The 22,000-nt window shown below is 44.3% G+C and overlaps 1 protein-coding gene and 1 long non-coding RNA gene across 9 annotated transcripts in view; one reads left to right on the forward strand and one right to left on the reverse strand.

The window, feature by feature from the left end:
• LRRTM4 (leucine rich repeat transmembrane neuronal 4) overlaps nucleotides 1–22,000 on the forward strand; it is a 530,617-nt gene that overhangs the window by 326,750 nt on the left and 181,867 nt on the right. The window lies entirely within an intron of this gene.
• LOC115618484 lies at nucleotides 3,858–8,689 on the reverse strand. Of its 3 annotated transcripts, none has more exons than XR_003994810.1 (2): nucleotides 8,517–8,689; nucleotides 3,858–4,102 (listed from the first exon to the last, which is right to left on the reverse strand). It is a non-coding gene; the product is annotated as an uncharacterized LOC115618484 (long non-coding RNA). The 3 variants fall into 3 exon arrangements; XR_003994808.1 differs by having other exon boundaries at nucleotides 3,858–4,022; nucleotides 8,517–8,667; XR_003994809.1 differs by having other exon boundaries at nucleotides 3,858–4,126; nucleotides 8,517–8,667.

Raw genomic sequence — 22,000 nt, forward strand, 5'->3', positions numbered from 1 at the left:
TATAGAAGTACCAGTGATGCAGCAATAAACACAGGGGTGAATTTCCCTGTGCTCAGCACTTGTAAAGTGTGAGACTTCACAAAGATCTTCCCCAAATGAGTGGCCGTGTTTCCGGCAGAGCTCTGCCAGCTGTGCATCAGCAGCAATTGAGACACGGGCTGTCAATTGGAAAAGGAAACTGCAGAAGGATGCTGAGCGCTTCTGAAAGTCCTTCCTCAGGTGCCTGGGTGGGAATCAGCTCATCTGAAATCTGCTCTTGCACTACAGGTGCTGCTGTGACCTTGGGAATGATTTGCTCTGGGATAATGCAGCTATTCCCTAGTTTTGCCACTTCCTAGAGTCTTCATGGTTTGAGTTATGCACGGTGAGGACTGCTCAAATGCAGAGGATGCTGCATTGTAAAACCTTTGTGCAAGATACTTGTATTCCTGTTGTATTCCTATTGTATTCGTTGCTGAGGCCCTGTGAAGGCTTCCTGCATTGCCAGTGTTGTGACGGGCGCAGTTTGCCTTCTCCATCCCTCTTTTCCTTTCTCTCACCCTTTCTTCTGCTTTTGCTCAAACTCTCTGATGTGCTGCCAGTACTATAAGGAAGAGAAAAAAATCAGGCCTAGTCCATTATGTAGCTCATGCCAGGAGGGAGAAGGCAAAAAGAAATGGCAAAGAAATCTGCTGAACCTACTTGTTTGTGGGTTTTCCTTTAAAACACACACACACCAAAAAAACCCCTAAACCAAACAAACCCCCCAAACCCTACAGTTAAGGGGCAAACAGTCTTACTAGTAAGTATCCCACTGTTTGAACGTTCCTAACTCTCCACCAGAATGAGAGAGTTGACCTGATTCTTGATGTTAAACTGTTACCTAAACTACATGGGCTGTTACAGCACGGAGCAATGTGAGCTGGGCTGGGCGCTGGAAATAACTGGAGCTGTGTACAAGTTTACTTTGCTCCTACACACATACTCCTCTTGGCAGACTGTCTACTCCTGGTAGAAGAGACCTTCGCATTCCAAAGCCTTTTGGGGTGGCAGTTGAGGTCTCGGCTGTGCCGGTGTGTCACTTGAATTGCGATGGTACCTGTCGTGTCCAGCAGCTCCCATATTTTTCCAGCAGGAGCTGCTGGCTGTACAGGAGTGTGCAGCTCTCTGCTATCCATGTTGTAAACAGTGGGATGTGAAAAATTCCAGGGTGATTTGTGTTTATAGCGCTCCTAAAGTCCTGGTATTTGGTCATTTCAAGGCAGGTATTTTAGGGCTGAGCACAGATGGGCTGCAGCAGTAAACATTTTTGACACTAATCAGCTTTTATCACATCTGCCTGTTGTGCAGCCAAAGAAGCTTAGATTGCCTGTAGATCTCTCCATCTGCACACAAAGATGACTGGATCAGTTCTGAGGGATGTCCAGGGAGTTATCTTCATTCCCAGCTGCAACATTCCAGCTTTGGTAGAAGCCAGAGTGTGCAGTGAAGGGATGGCCTGAGAGGGCGTTAGATGATGGGAATATTGGCTTCTTGGCCTAGCGAATGTGTTTTGTCTTTGCCTTTTTAAGTCACAAGGAAATAGAAAGCTCTTTCTGGCAGATATATCCGTCGTACCGTTGTCACGGGCACTGGAATGGGAATTGTTCCACCTGCACGAACGGGGAAGGCAAGAAAGGCCAGAACATGCTGATCATCTATAATGTCTCACCATCTGGGGTGTATTCTGCTAGAGCAGGATCTCCAGCTTTGTTTCTTAGCTATATGTATAGATATATTTATGTGGTTCTTTGGATACATTCAAATGTAGTTGGCTGGAATATGAGAAGCTTGTGGATGCTGCCAAGGCAGAGCCTTTCCTGAAGGCTGAGTCTCTGTCAGTGCGCAGCTTCTACAGAACATGGCAGGACTTTGTGAGGGTGCTGGAACTTCTCTTTGCTGTTTTCTAGTCTCTTTTTTCCACAGCTCTTATTACCTGAAGTTCTCCAAACTCATCAGATAAGTAACATTTATCTTAATAGTTAATTCCTATGTAATGTGCATCACCATCATAAGCAACAGCTTTTTGCTGTGAAGGCTCCATTTTTCCTCCTGTTCTTTCACCATCACTGTGGTATTCAGTTTCCTCTGGCACACACAGCAACAGAAAGAAAAACAACCTTTCTGGGTTTAGCCTATGGGGGGAAAACAGCACGGTCAGTTTATGATCATAAACGATGGACCACTGGTGCTGTGTGTGTATCAGTGTGTGCTTTGTGTATGTGAAGACCTCAGTGGGAAAACTGACCTTAATCTTCATTTTGATACTGGATTTTGAAAGTTCTTTTGTCGTATAAAAATACTCAATATTTTCTGCCCAAACGTTTCAACTGCACTGCAGAAGAGTTACGTCAGGAGGAAAATCAGATGGGTGTTAAGTCATTTTGTGTTGCGACCTCCAACTTTGGGCAGAGTATGAAAGAACCATTTTTAAAGCAGAAAAAAAACCAACCTGATTTTTTATACCTAAAGTCTTGTCAAATTGTATTTCCAGAGATGAAAAAGTAGGTGTTTCCTGTGTATGATTTCTATATTTTAATCCAATTAAGAAGCAGGCAATACAAAGTGAAAGATGGTTTGACAGTGTTTGACACTGTCCCACTGTATGCTCAGGGGGGTTGGAACTAGACAATCTTAAGGTCCTTTCCAACCGTAACTATTCTGTGATTCTATGGTGAGCTCAATGTGAGGGGAGTTTTGTTATTATGACTCTTTGGGTAGCAGCTGACAACCCCCAGGTTTAATCACCATACGATAACATTGAAGGAATCATTTGTGCCTGGGAGAACAGGTAATGTGGCCAAGAAGGGAATGGAAAGAGGAGATGGAGGCATGAGGAGTGATTTCCTTGCAGGAGATGAGTTGATCAGTGAGCGCTGCAATCCGGGTTTTAAGAACCCTTTGGCAATATTCTGTTTCTTGGGTGGCTCCAGCTCTGCGTTGTGCAGTGAAAAGGCCACCCCATGTCCTTTGGTTGCACTGTGCGCAGGTTAGAGCTCACTCCTGGGCATGAGGCCAAGGAACAACCTCTTTGGCTTCAGGTTCTCCATGGGAAGGTCAGTCTCACTCTCTGTGTCTTACACTCTGCTGCACCCTCACTCATTTTTTTTCCCAGACTTTTCCAATGCATAGAGTCTCTTTGATGAATAGTCTTGACTTGTGTGGGTTTGCTCATTTTCAGACTCAGTTCTCATTAAAAATCAGCTTCTCCTCCTGTGTGATGGCCTCTGAAGCCCCAAATGATTCTTCACTGCTCTCATCTTTCACTAACACATCCATTTGGATTATCTTTGTGCCATGATGGATGCTTTAAAAGGAACCAACAAGGCCATCAAATGCTTGCCCTGGTTCAACTAGCATTTGTTAATGTTCTAAATCATCTTGGGCCTGAAGCGTGCTCCTTCTGAAATCCAGAACACTGTGATTGCCTGAAGCCTCTTCATGTGTTAATTAAATCATTGTAATTGTGCTTCCTTGAGACTGACAGGTTATAAATAGTGTTTCTCCCCCCTCCTGTAGTGATTTGGGATGAATGACAGGCAAACCAGCTATTGTTTAAACTGTGCATCTGACACCGTCCTTCCCCATCCGACTCCTTTTCTCTGCTGTTATTTGATTGTCCTGAAGTAATTGCCAGTGTCATTCTTAAAGGCTGGTTCATCACCATGCACTGCTCACATTAAAGATGAGCACAATGATTTTTCTGGGCCATTATTATCCATGTAATTTAACAGAATGTGTATTAAGGAGGCCTGAAGGTCAGGGCAGATGTTCGGTGTCTGTGTGTATACACACACAAACCTATGGCAGAGAACTCAGAACCAATCCTGAGACTAAGATATTTCAGTAGTAATTTTATTGCCAACTATAATTTTTAGTAGTAATTTTATTGTCAACTCCCATTCAAGATCTTGTGGAAACAGAAGCCTCAGTGTTCCTCACATCGTGTCCCTCTGTTGCTCCCATGGGGTAGACCTTCACCCGGGAAGGTGTAGAACACTGTGCTGCAACCGGCAGAAGGCACAAACACTTCATCAGATTATACATTGTTTGGAAACCAGCTCTGATTGCAGTTCTCTTCATTCTTAGTGCCCAGAAGGAAAAAATGCTGCAAATAGTGAAGTTGACCAAGAATTTGTACAAAGCTCTCCACCAACTTTTGATCTGCCCTCGCTTCCGAGCAGCTCTGTCCCATGTGTGAGAGTGAGGTAGCAGTGATGTCAGTGGGAGCATCCTCAGGCTTACATTATGCATAATCCCATCAGGCAGTTCTGCATTGCTCTCTTTAATCTAGGTCTGCACACTGTTTACAGCTCTGATTTGTGGAAGAACCTAAGGCTAGATCTCAGTCTGCTGCTCTGGATCCTTCTTGCTTTTCCAATTGCAAAAAAGAAACTGTAACACTTGAACTTGTGAGTATAGAGATGTGTCATGCTGCTGGCATGCTTCAGAGTTAAATAAGATTCAAAGATACATAGGAGAGAGCTTCTACTCAGGAAGCTCAACCTTTGTTTCCAAGACTGCGGGATGTCCTTCCTCCCTGTGAATTTGGAAAGCAAGGTCGTGGCCATAGCCATGGTGCCTCCAGCCATAGCACCAGTCAGCTATGGCTGGAGGCACCGTATCTAAAGGTGGCTGATGAGAAAGCTTTAGAGGGGCTTTGGACAAGGGCCTGTAGGGACAGGCCAAGGGGAATGGCTTTAACCTGCCAGAGGAGAGATTGAGATGAGCTCTGAGGCAGAAGCTCTTCCCTGTGAGGGTGCTGAGGCGCTGGCACAGACTTTTCCCATAGAAGCTGTGGCTGCCCCATCCCTGGCAGTGTTCGAGGCCAGGTTGGACACAGGGGCTTGGAGCAACCTGCTCTAGTGGAAGGTGTCCCTGCCCGTGGCAGGGGTTGGAGCTGGATGAGCTTTAAGGTCCCTTCAACTGAAACCATTTTATGATTTAGGAACCGTTTAAACTCTGCTGTTAATTTATTCTGTGATCTGGGAGAGATGGTTTCAGTGCAAAGTGTCACACTGCCAAAGGAAAAAGGAAAGCAAGGTCATGGTGACTTTCCTTAGGATTCGAGCACTGAAACCAATCCTTAAATCTTTGAAAATGTCTCTTGCCTCGTAGTCTTTGCCCTCCCATCTACTTGCCGGAGGGTCAGCTGGAGGATTTCCTTTCACTCCTTTCCCGCATGGTGGTGAACAGAACAGGGCTGGGGCTTCAGCTACGACTTCAGCAGGAAGAAAAAGTATTGTCTGGAGCCTTAAGGGACTCCTACTGGGAATGTTTTGTTCCTGGCACAAAAGCCAGTCTGAAGTGGTCTGCTTTGTCTTGGTGTGGTATTAACACATGCCTATTTAGTCCTTTTAAAATGTCTATACTATATTCACATGCAACGGAGACTGACTTACAGCTACTCAGGTGCTCCCTTGTCCTGGCAGCAGCGAAATGGCAGGATTTTAATGTACATTTTGGATCCTTTTCTTTCCCCAGCATTATCATTTTCTTTCCCAGAGCCTCTAAATCATATGTTAGGCTTCTGGCTTGAAAAGCCCCACCATCAATGTCACGTGCAAAGTGAAATGGGGAAATGGAGGCCACTGGTGTGCTCTGCAGTTGGAACACAAACTGTTCAACTCAGAAAGGAAACAACCCACTGGCAGTTTTGAATTATTAGAAAGTTTTAATTGAAAACAAAATCTATGGCTGTTTCCTTTGCTGCCTTTTCTTTGTTGAATATATTAAGAGTCCCAGTGGGCACGAAGCTTCCACAACGTGAGGAATTGATTAACCTTTTTCTATTTCTGATTAGCTCCCAAATGTTTATTGTATTAGCTTTTGAGAGCAAGGTCTAGACTGCTTTGTTTTGTCATAATAGACGAGGGACTAGAATTAACATGGCTCAGTGAGTTTTCCACATAGGTTATGAGTAGAAGGTAGGCATAACATTTTGTATTTCACTACCTCTTATGTCTAATGGAGGCTGGAGGGGGGATATCTTACCCTGGAACACATAAAAATTGAGTGGAGAAGAGGCACTTAACCATCTGCTTTCCCTTCTTGTATATCAAGGGCCACACAACTTCAAAAATGGCACTGGTTTTAAACCCAATAGTTGATGTTGACTACAAAGGGCCTCCAGAGAGTCACTGGAGGACTTGGAGAGAAGCCTCCGCTTCTCTGATGCTTTGTTCCACAGGTGAATAACCTTCACAGTGAAAATAACTTGTCCAGCTGTTAAAATCATTCCTTTCTCTGCAATGATATTAAGCTTAATCCGAGAGAATGCTGTGTCTGGTGTTTAGTGTGGACTGAGGGTATCTGTGTGTGGTTCCCAGCTCAGTGAAGAGCAGTTCCAAACCCACAGGAAACATCCCTGAGGGTTTGTTTGTGGGTTTCACACTGAAGCTTTCAGAAAAATGATATTTGAATTGAATCAACCCAGGAAAATATCTCTTGATGCAAACTGCTGAAGTAAGCAGTTTGCAGCACATCCCTCCTTCTCCTGCTCCTTTCACCCTGTTATCAACCAGGTCTCCAGCTGCTCGTGTCCACTCATGGTCCTGCATTGCTCTATGCTGGAGTTATCCACAGGTCTTTCCCGCAAGGACTCCCTCTTCCTACCCAGAGGAGAAAACCAGACACCTCCTATGAGAGAGGCTGAAGTCTGTGACAAGCTCCACATTTATTTCAGTGAAACAATGATCATAACCTCATAGATTAGTCTGGAAAGGGACCTTCAAAAGGATATATGATACTGATGACAATGATAATGATCTCGAGGTAACAGCACTACAGATGCCAGTGGTTTATCATCCAGTGACCTGCCATGTAAGGCACATGGCTGGAGGGGGATGATACAAGTTCACAAGTCACCAGAAGTTGTGAATACTGATAGTTGTGTTTCCTTTATTATTCAGTGTCATTTAACAAGTTGTTCTGTATCTGCTGTCGCACTCTAAAGGGCCTTTTTAGCTTCCTTGCTTTAGAACAGCCAGAAGCAAAGGCTCTTTCACCCCCCACTCCCCAAATGTGGTTGTTGGTCTCAACTACATGGAGCTTTATTGTTTTGCTTTAGATAAACTGCTGTGATGGGGATATGATGGCTCATGGTTTGTTCAGTTAGCTACGTACCCATAGCAAATAGGCTCTCAAAGGACAGGTATTTTTCTAGAATAGGTATCTTCAAGATCTTCTGTAAATAGAGGATCTTGGTCATTGAGCTGAGGAATGAAGGTATTTGTCAAAGAGCCCAAGTCTGTCTTGTTCTACAGAATGAACAAATGTTCCCGTTATAGGTGATTAATTAAAAATCATTGATAGTCCAGGAATTGCACCAGTTTTATTCCTCGCATTAATTTGACGTGATAAACTGCTGAGGGTGGATTCAGAGCTGATGTCAGGAGAGTGTCGTAATTTACCAAACACTTACTGCAGCTCAGCGCTCGGTTACTTCAGCAGTCAGGGATGACCAACACGCCATGCAGGATGAAGCTGCATTTAGAACCATCTTGTAGTACTTCTGAGGTGCTTCTTTCTCCCTGTCTCAATTCATCACACTGTTCTCTCCTTAAAGCACGTGTCTTTCCACCTACCACTTAGCTCTCAGCATTGCCGAAATTACCTATTAAGTACTGTGAGATACTTCTCAATAGTATCTTTCTGTATTGACCTGGAAAGTCAGATTTAGCACCCAGCTTCCTTGGGCGTCTCTTACCCTGGTTTATTGTCTACAGTTGCTGTCATCCTCAGAGGCTTTCCTGTTCCTTTCTTCATTAACCATTCCTCTGCTTTTGAAGAGCTACAGGTAAAGACTTTGTGCGATGTATCAGATATTCATATATACTTATTCTCGGGACTGTATGCATTTGAGTGGATATATTATACTTAATGACTTCATTTTTAGGCACTTTTTTTGTCATAGATGCCCCATCCCTGGCAGTGTTCAAGGCCAGGTTGGACACAGGGGCTTGAAGCAACCTGCTCTAGTGGAAGGTGTCCCTGCCTGTGGCGGGGGCTTGGAGCTGGATGAGCTTTAAGGTCCCTTCCAGCCCAGATGGTTCTGAGATTCTATGATCCTGTGAAGTTTATTTCAGGATTACAAATAGACAGGTTTTTGTAAACATTTTTTTTTTCCTAGAAGTATCTTTGGGTTCCCAGAAACATCAAATCTTGGGGTTTCGGTGTCCTCGTGGAAACTTGAACCTGCCAAATGGAAAAAAACCCAACCAGCCATATTCCTAACCCAGGAATTGTCTTTTTCTTTCTTTTCTTTTATCAGGAATAGATGTTTCCTATGGATCTTTCTGAATAGAAAATGCTGTTTTCACTTAAAAAACAACTGTGACATTTTAGTCAGGGCTGCTAAAGGCAGGAGTTGAATATGCTGACTTCCTTCTACCTCTTTTCATTGCAGCGGTAGTTAGAATTCCTGTTCATGGTCAAGGTCCTACTTTGTGACGAGGTATCTTATAGACACGGAACATTGCTATAAAATAAATCCTTACCTGAAAGGGCTTCCAGCCTGTCTTTAAGTGTTCGCCAGAACAGCATGTTAGATCATCACTGAGCAGAAATACCAGGAAGGAAAACATATTATTCCCTTTGAAAATGTGTCAGGTGAAAAAATGGCAATGGTTTCTCTTCCTCCCAAGCAAGTGCTCCATCTCTCCTTCCTTCCCTCCCTCCCTCCCTCCCTCCCTTCAGCAGGGCATTGGCAGAACTGTTTTCGTCTTGCCTGCTATTTAAAAAGAAAAAAGCCTTTGAATGATTTAACTATTTCATGTTCAGTTTTAAGCAGTGATTAAATATTAATCAAAACGAGCAGCATGTGATTGAATTGAGCTCAAAGGAAATAGAGGCTTTTCTCTGTATGCATGTATAAAATAGCAATAACTTCATTCCTAATCTGGAGCTGCGCTACTTCCTATTTATTTAATGGCTTTATTTTAGTGTTAGCAGCAAGGTTATTGTTCGAGGTACATTAGATTCCTGTGCTCCTTTCTCTGTTACAGCACCATTCTCAAGCAGGCAGAGGTCTTGTGTCTTCATCAGTAAAGGCACAGACCCAGGGTTTGGAAGCAGCACTGATAAATCCTAACCCTGTGGTTAAAGCAGGGTGAGAACAGCAGGAGATACTTTATGCTGTGTATACTGGGGTGTATGTGCATGTTGTAACAAAAAGCAGCAAAGGAGAGAGGTGATGTGTTCCTAAAATGCATGGCTATTCTGAATGTCCAATTCAAGATCAGGAATGCAATAAAGGCAATTCTTTAAGCAACAGCTTGTCAAGGTGACAAATCTGGCACTGAGGTGTTTTGAACATAAAGTATCTTCTTAAGAATGAAGCTGTTCTGGTGACTTCACACATATTGCTCTGGCCTTCAGACACTGTTCCAGCAATCAATTATTCAGGTGATGGGCACAAGAGAACTTCCTTGAGAGATGGATGAACAAGAGGAATAAAACGGCGGGATGTTCAGTGGGATTCCTCCAACTCCATGGGAAGCAGGGAGCAGAAGGCCCCTGGCTTGCAGGTACAGCCACATTACCTTGTAATCTGGCAGTGTTGGGACACAGCAAAGGTGTTACTTGTGAGAAAGAAGCATAAGCAAAGGAAGTAAGGAGGTAAAATCTGCACTTGGAGAAGATGACCACGCTGACCACAGGGTCACAGTGGCCACAGGGTCTCCATGCGAGGGTATTAACACTGAGAACAGCCACACAGAAATGAACTGACAACGCGGGAAGGGTGTAAGCAGGCAGTAAGTGGAGAGGACTGGAGAGACCTCCAGCAACACACAGAGATCTGAGTAGAGTTGTGGGCCAGTTAGTAACCATATAGTAAAACAAGAGTCTTGGCTCTGTTCAAGTAGAGATGTTTTCATCTGTTTGCTTAGTATTAAGCTGCTGTTGTCTCTCTTGGCCAGTACTGGTGGGTTTCTTGCCTGGTTCTCCAGCCTCTAAACCATGTGTCAGAGCAGTATAATAGTGGTAACGTTCAAGTTTTGTTTTGTGCTTGTTATCAAGGACGTGAAGTGAAATTAGCACGTGAGTATGTTCTTTCACTGACACTCTTGAAACTAAATTATGCTGCTAAACTCACGTTGAGTTACATCAAGGCCTCTTTGCCAACAAAGGCTCTAAGACCAGAGTGATAAAACCAAAGGAAAACATGTTACAATTGGGAAAAAACCCAACAAACCCAAACCCTAACCTGTTCCTTTAGTTTTTAGTTACTGTTTCTACAATTCACCTCTGTTGGTTGTTAGTTGGAATTTCCCCTGAGTGGGCAGGAAATGGGTCAGCCACATTTCAAACTTAATATAGCTATTGCTGCTTTGCTCTGTGTACATTTTGGAAATGGTTTAAGAAGCACTAGTTAATCATTGATGAGTTTTAAAACCGGGTAAGCACATAAATAAGAGGTCACATGTGATTTCTGATAATTTCTTACAGTGTGTATTATTTATTAATTCCTGATAAGCTATTTACAATCACACACCAGATCTGAAACATACTCAAAGGAACTGTAGTGATAAAGCACATAGAAACCTCAGAAAACTAACGTCTGCTTCACAGAACCAGCAGGTCACTGGTTCAGGGAAATTAGGTTGAAACATTAAATGAACAAAACATAGTTCATAACTATTCATATTTGATGCTGAGATTAAAAGTAGAAGACTATGGCACCCATCAGGCAGTTCCCGGTCTGGAATATAGTGATTTAGGAAGTCAGCTCCATTCTCGAGGTCTCATTTTGGATATTCTATATCATTCGGGACTTTTTAAACAGGGGAGTTGTGTGGTTTGAATTGCCTTGTGGTAGTCAAGAGGCTCACTACCTCAGCTCTTATGTAGAAACAGCGTGGAATAGATGCCTTACTATAGCTTGTGAAGTTACACTGCTTCGGGGCGCCTTCGTAGCGGAGAGACTTTGCTTGCAGCGAAGGTCCCCTTATCCATGGGGAGAAAGATGGGAGTGAGCACTTGGGGTGACCAAAGACTCACCCTAATTCAAAACATACTGCAGGACATGGAAGATGTGCCCTGCGGAAATGTTTGCCTGCACATTTCATATTGGATTTGCCTCCAACTGCGATGGAGATCCAGTCTACTGCAGAAGTGAGAGCAAGACAGATTTGTGTGGGAAATGCAAGTCTTGCAATGAGACTTGATTTCTCTACAGTTAGGAAAGCTCTGGGAGTGTTAGAACTGGAAACCACAGAACCAGTGCACCTACAAGATCACCATTCTTTGCCCATACAGACTTCTAGTGCCTGGCTGCCAAAGGGGAGATTGAGATGAGCTCTGAGGCAGAAGTTGTTCCCTGTGAGGGTGCTGAGGCGCTGGCACAGGGTGCCCAGAGAAGCTGTGGCTGCCCCATCCCTGGCAGTGTTCAAGGCCAGGTTGGACACAGGGGCTTGGAGCAACCTGCTCTAGTGGAAGGTGTCCCTGCCCGTGGCAGGGGGTTGGAACTGGATGAGCTTTGAGGTCTCTTCCAACCCAAACCATTCTAGGGTTCTATGAGATAGAAGAAACACCATGTGGTACTTTTTCCATGACAGAAAAGATTCATGTGAATACGTTATTGCCAAAAACACTCCACTTGTGAGTAGCTGAGTTTAGGGAGGAGCAGAGTGTGTGGTGGTGTAGGTGTCAGTTATGTATGGATACGGCACTCGCAGATAACATGCACAATTTGTTCTTTGAGATCCAGAGTCTTTACAGACCTTTCACAAACAGGAGAAGTTAAAAAATCAGCTTTTCTCTGTGCTTATGTTTAGTGAATCAATATTTGGATAATGTGATCTCATTGAAAGCCCGTGTTTATGCCTGCTTTTCCCTGGGCATCAGGCTGGGGCTTTGCTTCAGAGCTCTGCAATGGGTTTTTTCATTCAGGTAGGCACTTAAGTATTTTTCCTCTCTCCTTGTGCTGATTGCTAATTACACGTGGATGCAAAGGTTTGCTTTGTTTCCCTCTGCAAGTGTTTGCTTGGGACTATTTCCTCTTCAAGTCAGACAAAAGCATGAACATCAGGCAGAGCTGTTCTGAGCTTTGCTTTCATCTGCCTCCCTCCCAGGGACGAACTTCTGGGGTTTTATACTTTATTTCAACTTCTCCTCCATTTGATGTTTGATCATCTGAAGGGGTTTTTCTCCCTTTTCTCCCTGTTTTTGTTTGGCTTGGTTTTTACCCACCTCTGATTTCTTCAAGGCAGGTCCTTGAACTTCTTTACCATAGGGATCCTAAGAAAAAGCTGCTGCTGTCCAGTTTAGTTTGTTAGTTTTTTCTCTTCCTTTAAAGGCAGTTTGAAGTGATATTTTCCTCATTGTATTTTAAAAAATTTGATCATTTTTTCCTCCCATTTTTGCTTTTCATAGCAATGATTTATAGTTATGGTTATGTATCATCATAGAGGCTCTGCTGAGCTTGACCCCCTGTTCCAGATGCTTTGTGCGCTTTCAGACTGGCTGTGCTGCACTGAACTGATGTCTAAATGCAAAACGACTTACAAACTGTAATCAAATTGTCCCTCACTTCTGTTTAGTGCAGGTCTGTACAGGCAAGGGGAGGCAAAGCTGAGCTCAGTGTGTTCCAGGCATGGCACTGGGCTGTGCTGGCCTGGTTACAGCCATTGCTGGGTCACTGTGTTCTTGTACCAGCTCAGAGCAGCGTGCTCCGGCCTTCCAGGGCACAGCAAACACGACTGCTCATTCCCACTGCTGGTTTCTCCTTCCCTCCTGTTATTATTAAAGTTCCTCTTGGCTTACTCACCGCATCCAAAGCACCAGTTTGGCAGTAGGAGGGTTTATCCCCCTGTTCCCAATTAGAGATGCAGTGAGATGTATTTGTCTCATGGCCAGACAGGTCGCAGAGTCTCTCTCTGCTTTCATTTCTTAGCCTAGTGACCAGGCTATAAGGTTTCTGAATCTTCCTCTGACTTCTTCCTCTTGTGCTATTAAACAGACCTTTGGCCTATAAATTTGATTTTCATAATCTCCTTTCTCATGCGCAGAATCCTATTGGAGCCAAAATACTGTGTAATGGCTTTAACCATGCAGCTGGACAACAGGATCAGGACTTACTAGGTTTAAACTAAGTTTTCTCTTTAAGCCATGCAGATGCCCAGTATCTCTGGTCTGATTCCCGCTTTAGAACTCATATTATACAAAATTTACCAGAAAATAACTTTGCTCTCTGGAATATAATGTGTTCCAGGACCTTCATAGAGCCTCACTGGGAACTATTGCTGTCCTCCTTGAGAAGCATGTGAGAAATCTAGATTTAGGCCAGCTCGGTAGCACACCATTCGTGTTCATAAGCTGAACTGTTGAAGAGGAGAGTTACTCTGAAGACAGCTGAACTGCTGTCTTTGGTGCGAAGCCAGGTCTCTCCATCCCAACCATCCCTTTGGGTGTGGGTGCAATGGGTCTGCAGGAGAATCTTCTTACTGAGACACCACAGCAGCGAGTGAAACGTGCCAGTGGGGGGATTATCTGCGTATTCCCAGGATCTGAGGAATGAGCTGTTCAGGAGAGGCCCTTCGTTTGAACTGCTTTAGAACAGGCTTACCACAAAATTGTAGCTTTATGTGTATGTGCAGTAGCAGAAATGGGGCACAAGAAGTATTTATGGAAACAAAGCCTAGAAATGAAAATTGGGGTGAGCAGTTCCTCCAGTCCAGAATTAGAGAAAGAACTTGAAAACCCCTTGTGGTGCTGGCTTCAGGGTGTGCTGACCCACTTTGGCCACTCTGGTAGTGTGGTGCTGAGCACTGCATGATCAGTTCCTGAAACAGTCAGCACAGAGCAATAGCGTAAAGGGAACAAAGTTGGGTTTAAACTTAAATAGGGGAAGTTCAGGTTGGAGATAAGGCAGAAGTTGTTCCCTGTGAGGGTGCTGAGGCGCTGGCACAGGGTGCCCAGAGAAGCTGTGGCTGCCCCATCCCTGGCAGTGTTCAAGGCCAGGTTGGACCCAGGGGCTTGGAGCAACCTGCTCTAGTGGAAGGTGTCCCTGCCTGTGGCAGGGGGTTGGAACTGGATGAGCTTTAAAGTCCTTTCCAACCCAAACCAGTCTGGGGTACTATGGTTCCGTGATAAAACAGTTTAGCACCAGGACTGTTTGGATGCTGGAGCATCCCTACCCCACCAGCACCCTGGCTGGTTTGGGTGTTATGGCACTGTCGGGAAGTGGAGCCGGGAAGGGGAGGTGCTCTGGGAATGTAGTCTGAAACACAGGAGACTACCAGTGGGCAGTGAGTCTGCATCAGGTCTTAGCTCCAATTTGCAGTTTAAATCCAGCCACATGAACTACAGGTGGAAAGATCCAGGGTTCTGGCCTATGTGAAAGCACGCACTTGTTCTCAGGTAGTTTCTTCAAGGATGAAGGGAAATGTTTTCCAGCATTGCACCCAGAAGGTTCCTGATCCATGGGTCTTCAGAAAGAAATGATACCCGTAGAAGCGGTCTAGTGCAGAAGCAGCTTTGACAGACCTACCAGAATTAAAGACTCAATTATTCCTTCCAGCCCAGGTCTGAAACACTCCATGGAGGGGAGGACACAGCTGTTGTACCTGTCTGGTGGTTACAGAGAGGACTCGTGCCTCTGGAGCTGGCAATCTGGAGCGCTGGATTCCCCCACACAAAGAATCCATCTGCTGCAGTAATGCACATCCCAACCATGTTTGCAGCTTAGTTCAGGCTCTGCTAAATTACATGCAGATGAATAAACAAAATAATAAAGCCTGTCCCAAGCTGTTGATATTTATTTCACTGTATACAAACAGATGATGGAGCTTTCTCCCTGCTCCTGTCTGAACAGGTTTCTTCCTTGCAGTTCAGTCTTCCCTTTGCCTTTGGTTGGTTTGGCCAGTGAACTGCGGTGGGTTGGGGCTGGGCAGAACTTGCTGTTCCACTGGGGCCTCTGAGGGCTACAGCAATAAAAATCCTAATAAATGTGCCCTTTTCACATTAGTCTTTAGCTTTTGGTGTCATTTAGAAAAGGAGGCAGCACATAACCATATGAAAATGTCACTTGCAAACATTTACCTCTCCAGTGCTCTGCGGTTTCATGGGATGCGTTTAGCCATCACGCAGCTGAGAAATGGGAGTCGTTGGGTGCTCTGGTACATGGGGAGAGCCTGAACAGGCTTAGGGAAGGCACGAGGGAAACCAGATCAACAAGCTCTGGAGACAAGGGGGCTGTCAAAGTTGTTTAAAAGAAAATTAAGGAGAAGAGATGCTTAAAAAGAGCTCCTTCTCAATATTCCCCTTTTTTCCTGTCCTCCCATGACTTTTATGGGCCCGAGTTTGTCTTCCCTTTTTTTTGGTGGTTCTTTTTTTATTTGTGATGAGCTTTGGCCTTTCTTCTTCAAAATAATGGCCAAAATATTCTAATTGAACAAAGCTCTTTTTCCTTAATGCTTGAAGAAAAGATTTAAAGACAATCTAAAACTAAACCTGGTGTTTATACGGATTTGAAACAATTACTGTGAGTGTTTAGAAGTTTCAGTGCATACCTAGTAGGAAGTTGAATCTGCTTTACAGAGTGCCTTGGGTCCTGCTTGAAGCATTGGAGCTTCCAAGGCTTGGGACCTCATTCTGGAACAGGTTGTTCCTGGTGCTTGAACGTGCTGTAAGAGCAAGAGAGAGCAACAATTCGGTTTACATTCTGCCAGTTGTTTTCTGAGTTCCCTGTGGGGTTTGTGTAGAGACTAAAGGTTGAAAGGTTGGACCAGGTGGTCCTAGAGATCCCTTCCAACCTGGTGTTCTGTAATTCTATATAAATGTATTTCTCCCTATTACACACAGAGTCAGCTGTGGCAGAGGCCGGACTGTGATCTGCCTTTTGTGCAAGGGAAGCCAGAGTACTGAGATTTGTCATCTCAGCTGTGTGTGGTCTGTGTTGGCCTTCACAGGGCTTTTATCCCTGCTTTATCTTTACTTTTATCCTTATCCTTTTATCCTTCTCCCTCTCTGCTGTGCTTTGGGATGACTCCCCCCTGCAGTCCTTTATCCAGCTCTGGGGCAGCAGCACAAGAGGGACGTGGAGCTGCTGGAGCGAGGCCAGAGGAGGCCCCGGAGCTGCTGCGAGGGCTGGAGCAGCTCTGCTCTGGAGCCAGGCTGAGAGAGCTGGGCTGGGGCAGCCTGGAGAAGAGAAGGCTCCTGAAGGGGACACCTTAGAGCAGCTCCAGAGCCTAAAGGGGCTCCAGGAAACCTGGAGAGGGGCTTTGGGCAAGGGCCTGTAGGGACAGGACAAGGGGAATGGCTTTAAGCTGCCCGAGGGGAGATTGAGATGAGCTCTGAGGCAGAAGTTCCCTGTGAGGGTGCTGAGGTGCTGGCACAGGGTGCCCAGTCTCCAACTCCCCGCTACCTTGTTATGCTGATGTTACTGTTGGGTTTGTTATTGCCATGGTAGGCAGCACAAGAGGAATTAAGCAAAGGGTATTTTTTGCCTCTCACTATTTATTCTGTTTATTCTTCTTGTTATTATTTTTGTAAAATACTAAACTCAATTTCAGGTAGAAGAAGCCATCTGGTTCCTGTCACAGCGACTGTATATTACATACGTAGGGGGAAATTGCTTATTGATTTAGCCAAGTGTGAACAAGTGCTACCAGGAAACCGCAAAAGTATTCATAATACTAATAGATACTATCAGAAGTGACATGCTGCACTTGGTTCCTGACTAGAGGGCATCAACTTTTAAGCAAGGACTTAAAAAATATCAGTTGTTTGTATATAGATGACTGCACTATTAAAGCTTTAATGAAAAATTGCTTGGAGAATGAAAGGCAATATGGTTAAAGACAATCGTGTGTATGTTTTATTGACCTTACTGTGCTTTATGTGCTAGATTTAGGCCTGGCTCCTGCACAGGCTTTAAGTTACTTAGGTGAGCTGAATCATCAGGGTGGTGTCTGATGTGTTGTTACAGCATCTGTAGACATATGTGTAACCGGTTATTTGTGGGACCTGGGTGTTGTTTTCAACCAATCTGACAGATGAAATCACTGCAAGGAAGTGATACAGGACAACCTCAAAGTGGGTGTATTCCTGCAGGGGTGAAAACGCCTGTTCTCACATGAGCTGCTATTGTGGGACAGACAGAGTATTGGAATTGAGTACCTGCGCAGCTCCTGGGCTTGACTCAGATTTTCCACACGTACTTGGCAGCACCATGGTTAATGGTGCTGGTGAAAGCTTCCATCCTGGAGACCAGCACGTTGTCTGGGTGGTCATTGCACTGGCTCTTTGCTTTGTGGCTTCTTCCCGGCTCAGAACATACTCTGGTTGGAGTTAGAATTCCCAGCACAGCTCTCCCAAGGACATACGTGGTCTTGTTCCTGTGTCCACAGTGTCTGGTCTCCTCACTGAGGGGCTGGGGAAGAAACAGTGTTAGATGTGGAAGAGGCTGTTGAGTTGGAGATGCAAGAGTTGGCTGATGATTATGAGTAGGTAGTCACATTCCTAGTGAGAATGTGATGTTGCTTCAATCATTAAAATGATGGTTTATGCTTCAATGAATTGTAGCTCAGCTAAGGTGCTACACCACCAAATTAAGCATATAGTGGCTGTGATGCTGTTGAATTAATAGAAGCTGCATCAGTGGCTATCACAGAGTGATGGAACATTGAGGAGGCAAATGAATGCAAACATCCGCAAGTGTAATTTTCCAGGTTCTTAATTTGGCCTGAAAATGTGCCAGCTCATCTCTTCCCTCCGTGGCCATTACTCACTGTTTGCATAGTTTAAACCGAGCAGCTCCGCGCTGACGGTGCTAACACATCCCTTAGCTGTCAGTTGGACCAAACTGCACGTGTTTGCATGTTGGTGTCTAAACTTGGATTCCCAAAGGGAGCTGGGAAGCATCTCGATCCACCACCGGTTATGTTAGTGTCACATACATTTAATAAAAGTACACTGGGATAAGATTGTGGAGTCCAGATACAAGAGATGAATAGCAGTGACTCATCTAAACATAAAATACTTGATTTTCATTTTCACACTGCACTTGATTTAGGAGACACTAATTTTAGCATCTGTCAAGAGTAATGTACGTACACAAATAGACTGTCAGGAGCTGACCGTGACTGCAAGTCTTGTCATGAATCTGCTCTCCAGCTTCGGAAGTGGAGGCCAAAACCCTTTATGAAGCGGTGCAGGGTAGTTGTAACAGACAAGCTAAGTGTAACAGCTTTGTTAGCCATTTCCTTGATCCATGAATAGTTACTCACATGCACCAAAGGCACCAGTGAGATCAGACTCCCCAGTGCCAGAGATGTTCAGCGTGGGATGCTCCTGGAGAAGTTCCAAAGGCAAAAGCCGAAGTGCTTGGCCTTTGAGCTAAAGAGTGACATGCATTTGCTGTGGAGCTTGCATAAAATGGATGTGCACTCTGTTCTTTTTCATGGATCATTTAGCCAGGGCCCAGAACTATTACAAAATGCAAATGTTGGAAGTTTTGAAAGAAAGCTTCAAATAATGATTTTTTGATGACACTCCTCATGAAAAAGAATCCTCCTTTCTTTTAGCAGCAAAATGCCAGTGTGTTTGCTTGCGTTAGTGTCCTTTGGACTCAGTTTGACAGCTGGAAATACCAATGTGCTGTCTTCCAAATGATAGCGGGCTACTTCTACACTGAAAATTTCCACTGGCTTTACTTCTTGTCTCTGTCACTGGGGGGGAAATAAAAGCAATGCACTATCTGGCATGGCTATTCAGAGTGTATTAACCTCTGATATTTATGGCTGTTACATTTGTCTTGTGTATAATGGAGATTTTATGAAATTAAAAGCCCTTCTTTATGGTAACGCTGCACTTCCTTAGAGTTCTTTCTGAGCCCCAGAAGCAGATATTAAATCTTTTAATATCGAACAGGTTTGGGAACATTTTTTCCTCCTTTCTGCAGTAGTTGAGCAGTGGTTGATCAGGGCAAGTATATCTCATGGCTTTTGACTTTTCTAATCTAAGTAATATTCATATGAGGCACCTGTGTAGTGTCATTGCTTTAGGAGCCTGGTTATCAGTGACACTGAGCATCTCCTGTAATGCTGTCGAAGCCCATGGAAGGTTCTGGCATTCTGTCATACTTGATGAGCTGGAGCTGGTGCGATCTAATGCGTGTCAGGTACAGTCACACCTCTGTTTCAAAGAAAGATCCTTTAAAATGGCAATAAATGAGCTCACTTTTAATCTGCTCAGCAACAAGGGAGCTGTTAAGATTTCCCCCTCATACCTAATTTGTGCTGTGAATTTTCCTCCATGACAAAGGCTCAGTAGGTACCATGTTCAGCTGATCACAGCTCTTTGAAAGGGTGTGGGTGATATTGCTCTCAGTTATGGTAAAAATAATTTCAAACTCAGTGCTTCCCTTAATAATAATGCTTAAGCACATTACACCTTCAAGAAGCTGTACAAACATTAACTAATTAGTACCCCCAACTAATACATAATACGCCATCATGATATGTAATTATGTATTACTATTAGAGCTGGAAGAATTATTCCTTGTGAATAAATTATCCAGCAAATTTTGCTATTTTTTCCCTTACTGTTGTGAATTTGTTTGCAAAATATTCCTGGGTGTTGTGGTTGTAGTTGGTCTCACCTTTGCCATAATGGTAGTAAAGGGTGTTCTTTAAATTCAGTGTAATCAGTTCCTTTAGTTACTGGATGCTGGTTTGTGACTGTTACTTATTTAGTAGCAGCACTCTGGGCTCTGTTGAGTGCAGGAGCTCCAGTGCAAGGTGCTGCACATGTACCCCCACTGAATTGCTGTGAAGAGAAGGACCAAGGTGGTGAGAAGGGAAATGGATACAGAGGGAGGGAATAAGCGATTGCCCCACGAGCACAGAGCGTATCGAGTAAATCCATTCTGTGTGATTGTATGGGAATTAAATGCAGGTTTCTTGAAATCCATTCCCTTAGACGATGCCTTTGCTCCTAATTAGGTCGTAACAATTCATTGCACTGTCACAGTAGCTGCTTCAGTCCCCCAAATCTCGGTTTTCTTATCTCTAAAGTAGGTCAGTGTTTACTGGCTTGACACGGGGTGTTCTGAGGCATAAAGGTGGTGCTGGAGGCACATGGCCTTTTGAACAGAGGCAACTATTCAGACGAGGCCCCTGTGTTTTCCAGCCCCTGAGTTGCTACTCTGTGTGAGATGCTTTGCCTCTGGTTTTACAAGCTGTTTGCAAAGAGCCGACGTGGCAGCGTGCCTGGGCGGCCCAAAGCAGCTCTGCTCTCCAGTGCTGAAGTGCTGCCTTGAGAAGCCTTCCACTGAGCAGCACCCAGTCGCACACACACACATATATATACACACACACACACACCAGGAGTGAAGTACAATCTGTCAGGACTCTTTCAAATGTCTCTGTATTCATATTTGCTGTTTGATTGTTGTTGCTTTCCCAGCATTTTTCGGAGCATGAGTGAGATTGGAAGCGTTTAATCTTAGAAAAGAGATGACTAAGATGACGGATGATTAAAGTATTCTCAATAATGACTGATTTGGAGGATAGTTATTTGGAGCTTCTCTTCTGTCTCATTACTCACAAATTAGAAGATAGTGAAGCTGAAAGATAGGAAACTAAAAAAAGAATACATAAGAAAAAAATACTTTTTTCCACTGAAAGGCAGAAATCTGTGGAAGTCGTCGTGATGAGAGGTCCAGAGGTTGAGATTTCCCTGCTTTCAAGAGAACAAGAGTAACTAAAGATGTTATAGGTAATGTTTTTAAAACATGCACAGATATAAAATGTCATTCTTCACATTTCAGCCACTCTCAGATCATGAGGATTCTCTTGTTTGGGAAATTACTTTTCCTCTTCTTGCTGTAGAGTTTTCTGTGACCTTGTGTGATCTGCCTATGTCTGTATGATGGAGCTGAAAGGCTCCTGGTAGTTCTGCTGTGTGGAAAGTGCTGCTCTCTCTGTAGTTCTTCTGGGCCTCCTCTCCTGTCTGCCATATTCACACGTTTTGTTCGCAGTTGCTCTGATTTTGGTCTGCTGTTCAGAGCCACACACTAAAAATTACCACTTCATCTTCTGCGCTGAATGCAGATGGAACAGAAGGTTGAGGGTAATAGAGCTGCAAGGGAGTCTCTCATTCCTTCCTCTTGTCATTTTTTTTTCTCCTCTATTTTAAAGCAGAGGAGGTGAAAATACAAATATGGCCCAAATGTTACTGTGTGAAAGCTCTGGGGATTATCATGGTGGGCACAGCATCCTGAGAGTAACCACAGCAACTGGGTGGGTTTTTGTGCTCTCTGCAGTGAGTATCAGAAAATGCCACTTTCTTGTCAAATGCGGTGAATTTATAACTATCTGCCTGGAACATACTTTCCAGAATTGTTCCTCATCGTTTGACACTGACTGATTTTAATGGTGTTCTATTAAAAAAAAGTATAAAAAGATTTTATAGAGAAAATAAAAGGAAGGGCAGCCATGCCTCAGAAATAAATGTGTCTGATCTGATGGCAGGATCCACGTTCACTCTGTGCAGGTGTAATTCACTGTCTGATCTTCAAAGAATTTCAGAGAAAAAGGCATTAATTAAACCTCAAAGTAGCTCTTGTGCATGGATCTTGTCAAGAAGTAAACTGCTCTGACGATGGGTCAGCAGCCTCTGTGCTGAGGTGGTTTCTTTCTCAAGTTAAAGGAATGACAGCAGAGATCACAGAAGTGGAAGTCAGGACATCTTCTGGCTGTCACCAATTTCTCTGAGCGTTGTGGGTGGAAAACTTGCTGTTCAGCGGCCAAAGAGTGAGGTTTCACTCTGAAGAGTGAGCGCTGGGATAGAGGAGTGAACCTGTGTGCATTGGGGAGCCGCTGCACTGGAAGCCCTGGCTGAAGAGAGTGAATCTGGTTGTGAGGGATTGAGCTGTACAGAGGGAGGTCCCCAAACACCCTGTGTGGTGCTGGGGTAGGTGCTGCTCTGAGCAGTGGGAGTGAGGAAGGAGAAAAGGGAGGGCAGGGAGTGGAAGGGA

This window comes from Strigops habroptila, chromosome 21, assembly GCF_004027225.2.
Source record: "Strigops habroptila isolate Jane chromosome 21, bStrHab1.2.pri, whole genome shotgun sequence".
NCBI classification, from domain to species: Eukaryota; Metazoa; Chordata; class Aves; order Psittaciformes; family Psittacidae; genus Strigops; species Strigops habroptila.